The following is a 12,679-nucleotide window of genomic DNA, read 5'->3' on the forward strand; positions in this document are numbered from 1 at the left end:
CAATGTTTAATTTGTAACCAGCTTTTTAAAAATCGTCGTAGAATGACTTATGATGAGTTATAGAAAACTGTTATGACCCATCAACCAGGTCAGCAACAAAAAATAAGGTATAAAATAGAATTTTGGACACTAGAGCATTCTGTGGCTGGCTCACACAACTACATTCTTTTTTAATAACAAGTTGGCTACAGCTGGTCCATATACTGTAGATGGGAAGTCCACAGTCCACTTCAGTATCCAACTCAATGCTTCAGGGCTAGAGTTAGCGTAGCGAACGAGCTCACCTGAAGGCAAGTGAACGCAGCGAACGAGCTCCAACCTAAAGGTGAGTAAGCGTAGCAAACGAACTTCAACCGGACGTGATTGAGATTGAGCCATGCGAACGAGCTTATCTTGAAAATGAACGAGTATTGACATAAAACCACATTAGGACAGGACGACGTCTGTCGGGCTAGTTGATATACTGTATAAAAATTAATTTAAAACTTCACCTTAAATAATATAGATTAATATTAATACATTATTCTGATTTCGTATTGTTATGGCCAGCATGAACTCCCCCCCCCCCCCGAAAAAAATATTGTGTTAACATGATTTTTATAAACATTTTAGTAAAACAAATTTTAGCTCATAGCACTGGCTGTATAAAGAATCCAAAAGCTCTTCAACGGAAAATTAGTCTGGGTTGGAGACTAAAACTACTTTGAGCTTGTCTTGTAGACCTTTGTTTTTGTATTTCTAATGGCGGCCATCTTTAGGTTATACGTCCATCTTTACAACAGTGATGTTATTATTTGTAATTTCCAGTGTAAAGATACAGAGTGTATTCTCTAAAACATGATTAAATCGTAGAGAATATACAGTTCTATAGCTTAATTAGAAAGAATACATAATTTTACCTTTTGACACTCAAATACAAATGTTAATAAACTTTTTGAACTCGAAGAATTCGTCTGCTGAAAGGTTCAGGTAAGAAAACTGTTTATTTACTAAATGTCGTCTCTACTATTTGAACATTTTAGCTTTGAAAGTGTTGTTTTAGTGGTGTATAACTTGTTTGGAATCTTGTTTTCATAAAAGCGCAGGATTTATATGCTTAGCAGTATTTTCAACCGTAGTCCAAACCTTTAAACAAGATCGGTCAGTTGACGAATTCAAATGGTTGCATTTCTTTTTCAGTCGTTGCATTTTATTGTAATCACATTCCGTTCAAATATTTAATGATATAGGCTTAGGTAACTTAAATTGTTTTTATTTTTAATATTGTTATGACGGTAAACAGTTAGGGATATTATTGTTTAAATGTATTTTGTTGTGTTGTGGTGTGAACTAAGTTAGATCTAAGCTAAGTTAGCTATATTATTTTGGTTGGCCTGCATATGCCTACATTTAAAGTCAAGCCAAATCCCCATAAATCGAAAACCTAGTGGATGTACTGTTTCATCAAACTAGGCTATAACTTATTCACTTTGTGATATATTTTAGGTTTCATAAATAAATGCTTAATAAGCTTAAGTTAGGATAACACAATACCCTATTTAAACTTTCATTCTGGTAACATGCTTTGAGCTAGTTTTGGAAACTAGGCTAAGCTAGTTGTCCTTATGCAGTAGGCTATCTAACTCAAGTTAGGCTATTTAAATTACTGATTAACTTATTTGGGCCCATAGATTAAAGTTCTATATTTCAGCATTAGCCTTCTTCAGGAGCAAACAAACAATAAGTTGATTAAGTTAATTTTACTGTATAAGTGATGTAAGTTAAAGTTTAAAAGCAAGATGGACAATTTTGACATAAGTTAACTTAGGCCTATTTTTAATTTCAAGGGATAACTTAACTTAACATGTTCTCACCAAGCGAAGGTCTAGACATTTGTTTTGTTAGGCTTTTTAGGCTCTTGTTTCAGTTGTTTATTTTAAGTTTAACTGACCACCTTGTATTTGAACATCAGTAATTAATTGTACTTGAAAGTGGATTTGTCTATTCGCTAAGTGCAGTTCACCAAAAGTCAGAAAATTCTTAGCTTCCAATACTTATCCATAAATTAGATCCTTGTGTATCATAAAAATAAATGTTTTGTTTAGCTGTACCTAAACAAGTTAGGCCCATGTGTTTTTTGTAATAAAAAAATGAAGCAAGTTTAACTTTATCCATAGAATATATTTTATGACAGCATAAGTTAAACAACTTACAGCAATATTGAAGAAATCCTCCATTTATCTAAGTTAACCTTTGTTAAATTAAGTTATTAAGCATATTCTTACCACCACACACCAGTTATTTTCAAATTATGAACTTAACTGAACATGTGTTTGTATTACATTAGTAATTATTTTTTTTCCCCTTTTTCCTATATAATCAGAATAATGCATTGAGAAAACATAGCAACAATATATTAAAAATAATGTTATTTACCCTAAACAGCTGTTGAACATAATATTGTTTGAATTGATGATTTAGCCAACTTAGATGCACTTTACTAATTTTAAAATACAGTGGTTTCAAATTTAACTGAAATGTTTTTGATATTTGCAAGAATTAAGTTCATTATGAAATTTGTTGGTTTATTCTCAAATTGTGAACAAGATTCTAACTAAATAAGGTAAGTTTCTCCCAGATAATTGGGTCCCAGCCTGGTAAGTTAAGTACATAAAGCATTCTTGAAACATTGGCCTACTTAACTTATGGTTTTTCCCTCTATAATAATACCTTAGTTAAACATTTTTATTACAAACAGTGGTCAGACCTATTAAACTAGTTGTGCAGATTAAGCTGCAAAATATACTTGTAAGTTACTAGCCTACCAAATTTAACAAAATTAAGTCAGTGATTGAAAATGCCCTCTGTAGGCCTAACTTAACTGTTGTGTTTGTAGATTAGCCTATATAGGCTATGATTATAGCTTTTGGTCAATTTTCATTGTGGTCCTTATTGCTTTGCAAGTCATTCAAATGCAGCTTTTTTAACTTTTCATACATTATTCATGTGATGTAGGTAAGCCTACTTATTCATTATTCATTTTATGGGTAGATAAAGCTAATGTAAGTTACTCGTAATAAAGATTCTAATTTTCTGTTGGTTTGGCTCAACATTTTTAACTAAAAATTATAGGTAGTTTTAAATTTTGATTTATTTACAAATTGGTCCAAAAATTTTATAAATTGAATGCCAGAGAAGGTAGGCCCCTAAACTTGATAAGTGACTTTGACTTTTTTTTTTTTTTGTTTTTCAAAGCATAAACTTTTTTTTACACAGTTGCGTTTAAAACTTCTACATAACAGTTAACTTAAACCGTTTAATTTAGGCCTAAGTATTTTTATAAGCAATTTAAAGGTAGGCTACATAGGCCCTAACTTAACTTTATTCAGGTAACATTGAAATTAAATTTTGTCTTTTTAGTCACCAAGTATTATTAAGATAAGTTATTGCCACACCAAATGCACTTTTAAAATATATTCCAATAAAAGTTAAACTTAATAGTGTTATTGACATGTTTGTTATGTTTGAACTGCCAGTAATAACTGAACTCGCTTGTAGATAAGTGTTATCGCGGTTACTTTTTTATCAGTGAATAGTCTTTGCTCTATAAATTAATACAGTTGTCGACTTCAGTTTGCCTTTGCTTTGTTACCTTTTGCATTTTGATACCGTAATTACTTTCTTCCTCCTGTGGGTAGCTGATGTGAAAATGGAAATCACTTATGTTTTGTCCTTGTCAATGCATTTAAATGTACGTGAGTGTGTCAAATGCATTCATTATTGGTTGGTGATTAAGTTATGATAAAATGTCAAGTGCTTATTACTGATCTCAATACGGTACTAGATTTTGATGATACAACATGCGTATTTGTTAGGCTTTCTTTAACAAAAAGAAACTACACACCTTTTCCACACTTATTTGAGAAGTTATAAATTGTAGGCTATTTGAGAATCATTATTTGTATTTGAGAATATATCATGTAAATGCGATTAAACTTAGTCAGTTGAATTTAATAAAACAACGAAATGTAGGTTGGGATTAGTCAATTGTATTTGAGAAAGTAGCCTATTAGGCCTATATGGAATTGAGCAATTGTTAATTTCATTTCAGAATTAGGGATTTTAATTTGAGAAGTTGGTTATTGATCAGCTGAATTTTGAGTTTTCATTATCAAATCACAAGTTATCAAATACATTTAACCATTTAAAATATAATTTAATGCTCTTAAATTAAATTGATGCCTTCTCAAATACAACTGACTGTTCTCAACTTCATTGTTTTCTAAAATATATTTGTCTACTCTCAAATACGATTGATATGTTCTCAAATAAACATAAGTTAACTGTTTCTCAAATACAATTGGAAAAGGTGTAGTATACGATCTAACTTACTTACCAAAATGCCCTATTGACAGTAGGCCTACCGGTCTTTTTTTTAGTAGGCCTAAGTTTATTGCTTATCTTTTTTACCTAATTAAGGTCTTCAACTACAGTAGGCCTACATGTTATTGGTAGAAACTAGTTTTTTGACTTAGGTGTAACCTTGAAATAAGTAGGCCTTATTTAATAGGCTTAGTTTTGTCATAGGGTCTACTTAAATGGAAAGATGCGTTAATGAGCCCTGTATACGATGAAGTAGAAGTTTTATTTCATTGAAGCATAAGTTAAGCCCAACTTCGCCAAAATGTTACATGTCAACCTCTTGGCTGTTTTTAGTAATATTAACACGTCACATCATTTTAATTTTAACTTATGGTAGGCGTACCTACTTTCCTGTCAAAGGGAACATTCATTATTATCAATGATTACTTTTCGATATCGAATCTTATTTTTCGATCCGATATACCGATATTAACAATGATTACTTTTCGATATCGAATCTTATTTTTCGATCCGATATACCGATATTAACGAATTGATATAGCTGACAACTACGATAACAAACAATAAAAAAATACTAGGTGAAACCCGTCGAAATCGACGGTTACTTTCAAGGCTTAAGCTAATTCATCTAACTGCAATGAATTGAGTGAAATTGTACATATTTTGAGCATTTAGCATTGTTTAAATATTAATAAGTGTAAAAACAATAATGATATTAATTGCGTTAGATACAAAATATGGTTGATCATTCAATGAATAAAATATTTCCCATACTGTACGTCATCGGAGTTGTTAGTATGCTATCTGGTATCTCTTCCTTTGGAAGAACCTTTAAATAGTATTAAAACAGTATTGGTGGATCTTTTGTAGTTAAACACTTCCGTGGTTTAATCAGTGTAATGCAGATTAATCTTTGATTTTATTTGAAAAAAAAATCTGTTTGTTGGGAAGACTCGTTCTAACTTCAAAGGGAGGTATAGATATCCGTTACAGTGTAAGTTTGATTTTTCCTTTGTTGCGTCAGTTCATATCGTACTTTTGTGCCAATGAATAACCCTCTAGCACAGTTTTGAGAAATTGGTTGTGGGTTTACTGTTAAAGCTGGAATTCCTTGACATGGGTGATGTCAGATAGTTGTCTCAGCCTTATCAGTTACATAAAGTTGTCAATAAAATCTCTCTAAGGAATGTTAGGTGTAGTGGAATATACTTGAAGTGAAGTTGGCTTTTATTCATGAACTGTTAGGGGCCTCCTAGTTCATATGGTCGTGCAGCTTTATCGGCAACAAATAATGCGAATGACATAGTAATGTGGCATTTCCAAAAAGCAAAAATAATGTAAATTGGTTGTTACGTAAATATTGACGTTAACATGCATTGTTAATCATTGTATCTTATAAAATATGATGTGATCTAGTTTAAAAAGAGACCTTTCTGTCATGCCAGTAGCTGCTTAAATAGTATTTACTCATAGGGCAATTTTTACAGCCAAAATGGGGTGTTATTTTCAAAAATGTTATGTTTTCACTAAGCTGAATGAATACATCAAAGTACCCTCTTTGAAAAGTCTGCAGTATATTGCAGTTTTCCAGCTTAACGACTTTCTAAATCATGCACATATTTCTACATAAATATTGAAAAATGTTTTATCCAGTTGCTATATTTAAAAAAATATGGACACGGCTCAAATGGGCACCGTGCCCTTCTGCACTTGTATTATTTTGTATTGTATTACACAATCGAAGATTTTTCCAATGATTGAAAGCATGTATGACAATAATCTCATGAACCTACGATCTTCATAATCTTCATGATCTTTCTAGAATAATATGATAAAATATAGGGAAAAGGTGTGAAAAAGCCAGACACCAACCCGGAAATAGATATAAGATAGTTCAATAAGAAACAATTGTTAGAGTTATTGTGATAAAAGGATTTTCCACTGATTTCGAAATGGAGCTTTATAATGCAACACATGACATGATATAGAAGAAAATCAATTTTAAAATCAGAAAATAACATTGAAAATACTTCTTTTGGACTATTCAGTAACTCCCAATAAATGTGTGTTGTTTAAAATACAATTTTAAAATTAACAGCTGTTTTATTAAAAAGTATTATCCACATGGCTAAAATGTAAACAAATGTGTGGAGGGATCTTTAAAGGCTTCTAGGGCAGAGCCCTAAGCGAATTTACTTAGTTTTTCTTTTGATAACTCATCTACAGACCAAGACCTTTCTTTGGACACCTCTACCAAGTTTCTACGCCCAGCCGTTCTCTCAAATTAGTGGAGACAAAGTTTCCAATTAAATATTTAGATTCCCCCATGTTAATCTTATGGGAGAAAATCCAACTTTGATGGAAGATCCTGTCCAAACTAATAAAGATATCAAAAAACCAAAAACACTTTGCAAAACTACAGATCAGGGCAATTCTTTTGACACTTTAATCTTCTCTTAATACCTGTCCCCAAAGTTTTGAAAGTATGGTATAAATTTGTCGAAATAGGTTGGATAACTCTTGTAGATATAATATTTGGATAGCAATTTTAATTTTCTCTTTTTGAACAGCGTATATTATTTGCCTCTCCTGAATCATAAAAATAAACTTGACCGTAACTACTTGATCTAATACATAAACACTAATCCCTTCACTTATGTTTGGTCTAATATTGCCACTAAAACTTTCAATAGCAAATGAGTTTTTGAAATTTATTATTTTTGACTTGAAATGTCTGGATTGTGTTGGTGAATTAAGTCAAAGAACTTTGTATAAGTTTGTCCGAGGAACTGGCAACATAACCTAAAAAAACACAATCCATTTAAGTTTTTTCTCAATTGAAGTAGAGCAAATAATACAAAAGTTTACAATAAAAACATAAGGTCTTCCAAGATTTGGGATAAGCTTACTACTCGAACTTATCATAGTCAAGGCATTATTGTAGTTTATACTAAATGTTTTTAAATATCTCGATCTGTCAGTGTCTGAGATAAACATGAAATGCATGCAACCATTTTATATGACATTAGGCAATTTTACTTACCCACCGTGACAACGCTATGTACTTCGTATATTTGTTAACTTCCAAAGGTTGCACAGCAGAACTGGCAAATATTATTCATCTCACCAAGTGAATGTGTATCTAGATGGGTATCTGTAGACCAGGCCTCTCTTCTTCTACTCTCCTCATACGCACAAGATATTTTATTATTAATTGTCTCCTCCTCCCGTGTTCAATAGAAATCTTCTTTGAACTTGAGGAATTTTTGTTCTTCCAACAAAACTGATTAACTGTTAAAAACTTGGTCTTAACCTACTGATCAATATTTACTCCCAAAAAATGAGTTTATTTTTATTAACAGCTGTTTTTTTGTTTTTAAATTTGTTCTGTGTATTTCTTATGGGGAAACCCCGACCTTTGAGAGGGCCTCACGCCCTTATGAGTAGGAATTTTAAAATTCTAAAACCTTATTGCAAAACTACATATTGAGACGAATCTTTTGACACCTTAAACGTTGAAATTGGTCCATAAATAAAGGAGGAGTTGCGTTAACAAAAAACGGCTTCACGTATTATATATATAGATATATTAAAACGAAACTGTTCTAAATTAAACTAACCTAACCTAGCTAACAAAACTTGCTGTGACATTTAATAATACCGTTTGTTATTTCCCGTATGCCTTTACTGTCAAAGCAAATCTGCATTTACTGTTAAAGTTCTGTCTAAACATAATTTTGAAATAGTACAGCAAGTTTGGGTTAGCTTTGTTATGTTAGTTTAGAACCCTGTCATTTCTTAATAGGCTACATATACTGCTATTATTGTTGTCTAAACAAGATTAGTTCTCAATTTGTAATTTAAATGCGTTTGAAGATTAAAAACAGAAGGAATATGGCTCGTAAAAGTAAACAAAAGTATCAATACATCGAAAAGAAACCATCGATAATAATGAATGTTTCCTTTAACAGGAAAGTACCGACAGTTCGAAATATAAATGCCTCGGTACAGAAAACATGTGTACATAAGCTTAGTGACACCATTGAAAGCCTGTTTGCTTTAGTTCATGCATTATTCTCAATTTGCCAAAACTAGGACTTGAATTAATAGTACTTAGGCCCTACATGATGGGTTTTCATTGAAAAATATAGGCTGTATTGCTATAGGCTAAATTTTCGTTAATATTAAACTTCCCAGTGAATTAATCCTACAGTTACATGTATTTTTAACTATATCATGTCAGTACAAGAATTGATATCTCTTTATGCTGTAGATCATAAATAATTAAATACGTCATGTCATATTGATCTCTAACTCCTAGATGAACTACCGGTACTTAATTGGGTAGGCCTAACTCAGACATCATCCGGTTGGATTAGAAAAGTATCCCATGAAAGAAAGATTCAGATCACCTTACTTGTCCTTTAAAAAAGCGGTAGATAAAATACAATTTATATTGTAGGTAGGCCCTATTATGTTTTTAGGGCTTGACCGAAATTAATCTTAGATAAAATAGGCCTAGCCCCGCCGCAGCAAACCTACAGACTAGCGAATTTCCATTTACCTGGCTGGATTTCTACTAATATATCCCTTAAAATTGTCAGATTTATTTCAGATTTAAATAACAACATGTTTGGCCTGATTATTTTTTTATTAGTTTGTATTTGTTATTCATATCACACAGTAATATTTAACAATTTAATATTTGTATCTTAGCACCATTTTATAAACGAACATCTTGCCATTGAATATTGTAGGTCTATCTTAAAGCAATCAAGCAACGGTTTCCCACTGGAATAAATAAATAAACACAAGAGCACAGTACTTAGATTTGCTGTGTTGCAGCAAAGATTTTTTTTATTGAAATGTTGATAGCTTAGTGTGGAATTTAAACCAAATTTCCAAATGTTATTAAAATATATTCATGAACAAGCAAACTAAGTTACAACAATTTGAATCTTCCCTCCAAAAGAGTTTCAACATGGAATTTAAAATTAAATTTTTTTTTAATATCTCCGTAACCTTACACAACGCTACAACAACGCTTAAATATAATAAATTATTTATTTTTTTAAGCTCTACAAAATGGTTTGGAAAGAAATTGTGCAATTTTATGTTTTCCAAAATGTGATAACATATTTTTACCCCATGGTTCCCATAGACTGATCATGCTAGTTCGCGAACTCATTTGAATAAATGCGAAATCAGTGTATGGGCAAATGAATTTGAACGAGGGTGTTTTTGGCCTCTGGGGACCTCAAAATGAAAAAGTAAATCGGTCCCGGATCTAGGTCTTACATGAGATATTAACAGTAGGCTAATATTAAATAGTACCTAGCTTTAATTCCCTTTATGGGAAAATTGCAAAATCTGAAAAATGTCCCACCGGGTAAGTTACTGCACTTTTAATAAAGATGGCCTCTCAAACCTTTGTTTGGTTTTTGATATTTCGTTTGCTGGATTGTATTGACATTTTTGGGTACTTTTATTATGTTTGATATAGGCCTATAACTTAGTGAATTACAATTCTCTTTAAATTATCTTTAAAACATACTAATCAAACACCATTTTACAATGCCAAACTGGGTAATGTATGTTCCAAGCCAATCACAGTAACAAGATACTCAGTGAGATTTATATAAAACGTATATTGTTATTAAAACAATCTTACGATGCAAGTTCTAGTGATTAAAGGAGTCATAATCGGTGTAATGATCACTCAATATGGGTTTTAAATGTAGGTAATAAGTAAGTAGTTGTACTAAATACAAATTTGTATCTGTAGGCTTAAGCAGTCACTGGCATCACTGCATTTTTGGTCTTCAACTGAGATCTGTGTCAAATTTCCATAAGGCTATTTACAATAGGCCTACCAGGCATTTCTCCCATGCTGAGATGTAGATGTGGCATCCTCTGTGGTAAAGCGCTAGACTGTACCACAGAGACCACATCTTGGCATGGGCAAAACGTCTGGTACTGTATTGTAAAGTGTAATGACTAATTCAACACGGCTCTCACCAGAAGACCAATAATGTAAATTAAAATCTTCTTATTAAATAAGGACACCAATATAGGCTATTCATACAAATTAATTTCCACTGTTGATTTGACTTTTTTCATGTCAGGTCATATCTAACAGTATGGATAAAATCTTCTAGAAAATTGTGTACAGTACCTACATGCATCCAGGCAAGCGTGGATTCTGATGTACATTTTACTCATCAACAGAGACTTACACCCGTCATTAATTTAAATATTAGGTGTATAATGTTAGCTTATTTGTGGACTTTACCACCGTTAATTTTACCATCCAAAAACTCCTATCTGAAAGGTTTAAAATACTTCATCTACAGCTTATCATTTATCCTTATCAACTTTTTGGACAAAAGAGGCAATACCGGTACCTTATTGTACCTACTTTTCAAAATTTTGAAACTATTTCAAGACAGCAGGCTTATTTTTGTCAACATTTAAAAATACTGTCTTATTTGTCCTTTTGACATTTTTAAAATATAGATTTAAAGTATTGTTGTTTAAAAGAAATTTTTCGCTTTTAAAGAAATTTAATGTAGATTTCCACTCGTAGTTTCATTTAATCGCCATTTTCTGTTATAGGCCCATCAAAAAATGTTTAAAATTTTGTTAAATAGCCTATAATTTGTTTATGACCAATACTTGACAAACGTATCCTGCAACTAACTTGTTGCAATAATTATTGATCTGTAGGCCTATTCCTGAGGGAGACTGATCACTGAATCTTGATACGCCTGAGAGATCAGTAATTACAGCCTATTTTTGATGGGAAATTTAATTTTAATAAGCCTCATTAATAGCATTCCACATGATATCTCTATTTTGCTTTTGTAAAATATTCTGTAAATACATCTGAATTGACAGCTATTAGGCCTATGCAAGTCCAATTTAAAGCTTAGGGGACCTTATTACAGTACTTTTATTTTATGAAAGCTGGTGATATTGTTGATCTTAGAAATAATGTTGCTGGAGTTTATTGACACTTAGAAGTAAATTGACCTTGACCTTCTGTTGATAATCTTGTTTCAAACACAAGTTATTACTGGTGAGAAAACATGACAATAACACTGCAACTCATTGATAGCTCTAATCTTGTACTGTAATTATAACATAATTATGGACAATTGTAATAAGAGTCCCAGGAAACATTAAATTTCTTTCGAATTCAAACAATTTGAACAACAATTAAATCACTAATATATTTGATTTTAACTAGCCTATGTTTCTTTTTGTTCATTACCTACTAAAGCTTTATCACTTAAAACATTGTAATCAAACTAGTTAATATTCGAGTGCAAGGTTTTTACTCAAAAAATTGTTTATACATACTGCATTTTAACTGTAAAATGAAGAACTCCCACAAGCCTGCAATCTAAGTAAATATTTTCCAAATTTGATCAAAATATAGGATCCATAAACAAGCAAACTACACCGGTTTACTTTTTCTCTATAAAAATAACATGGGGACTTTAAATGCAACTTTTTAAAAATTGTATCCGTAACCTTTTAATTAGTTGTAGGCCTACTAGAACTTTTTTATATTTAAAAACTAGCGGTATAATTAAAAACAGAGACATGATTTTGGTAAATTAGTCTACAAGTAGGGTATAAGCAGGCAATGTAAGATGATTGTCTACTTCAAAAATTTCATGTCTGATACCTACTAGGTTTATTTCATTTTAACTGTCAAAATGGTGAAAATGCAAAAAAAAAAATGTGAAAATGCAAAATGGTGAATTATAATAGGTGAAAATGCATAAACACACTAGGAATATTGTACCTAAGTTTTATATATATAGGTAATTTCCATAAGCCTTTATAATTGTTTCATTTGATTCAAGAATAACAATTTTCGAACAATCAACAACTACAATCCACGAGTTTAAACTATTGTTTATTGTCCCATGTTCCTGAAACTTTCTTTTGATCTCACCATTGGATTGATAAGACGAGGTTAGAAAAAAGTAGCAAAAAGCGTCACGTAAGTGAGAGGTATTCGAGATCGATTGCGCGGTGTCCATCTTGAAGTGATATTGACCTCGGCACTTCCCCTCTCCTCCCACAAACCACCCTGTCGGTGGTCGATACTGTGACGTCACGGGGGTGGCAGAGTTGTCATGGCAACTCGGCCCGTCGAAAATGGCGCCAACAAAGGGATTGAATTTGGGTTAAAACGAACATTGTAGTGTAACCAAATTGTTGAGGTAAACAGTCAAAAGAACAAATTTAAAATTGTTTTTTTATTGGGCCAAGTCAATAAATTCAATGAAAACCTTTTATAAAT

General features: G+C 31.8%; 1 protein-coding gene across 3 annotated transcripts in view; it reads left to right on the top strand.

Moving 5' to 3' along the window:
- The first annotated feature begins 751 nt into the window (after window positions 1-751).
- Window positions 752-12,679, top strand: part of LOC128993892 (proteoglycan 4-like) — a 43,873-nt gene continuing 31,945 nt past the window's right edge. For all 3 annotated transcript variants that reach the window (XR_008490847.1, XM_054417963.1, XM_054417964.1), the window contains exon 1: window positions 752-969. The gene's annotated coding sequence lies outside the window, so the exon portion shown is untranslated. The remainder of the gene's footprint in view (window positions 970-12,679) is intronic.

This window comes from Macrosteles quadrilineatus, unplaced genomic scaffold, assembly GCF_028750875.1.
Source record: "Macrosteles quadrilineatus isolate MER2022 unplaced genomic scaffold, UCM_ALF_1.0 Scaffold_5__1_contigs__length_97177068, whole genome shotgun sequence".
NCBI lineage: Eukaryota > Metazoa > Arthropoda > Insecta > Hemiptera > Cicadellidae > Macrosteles > Macrosteles quadrilineatus.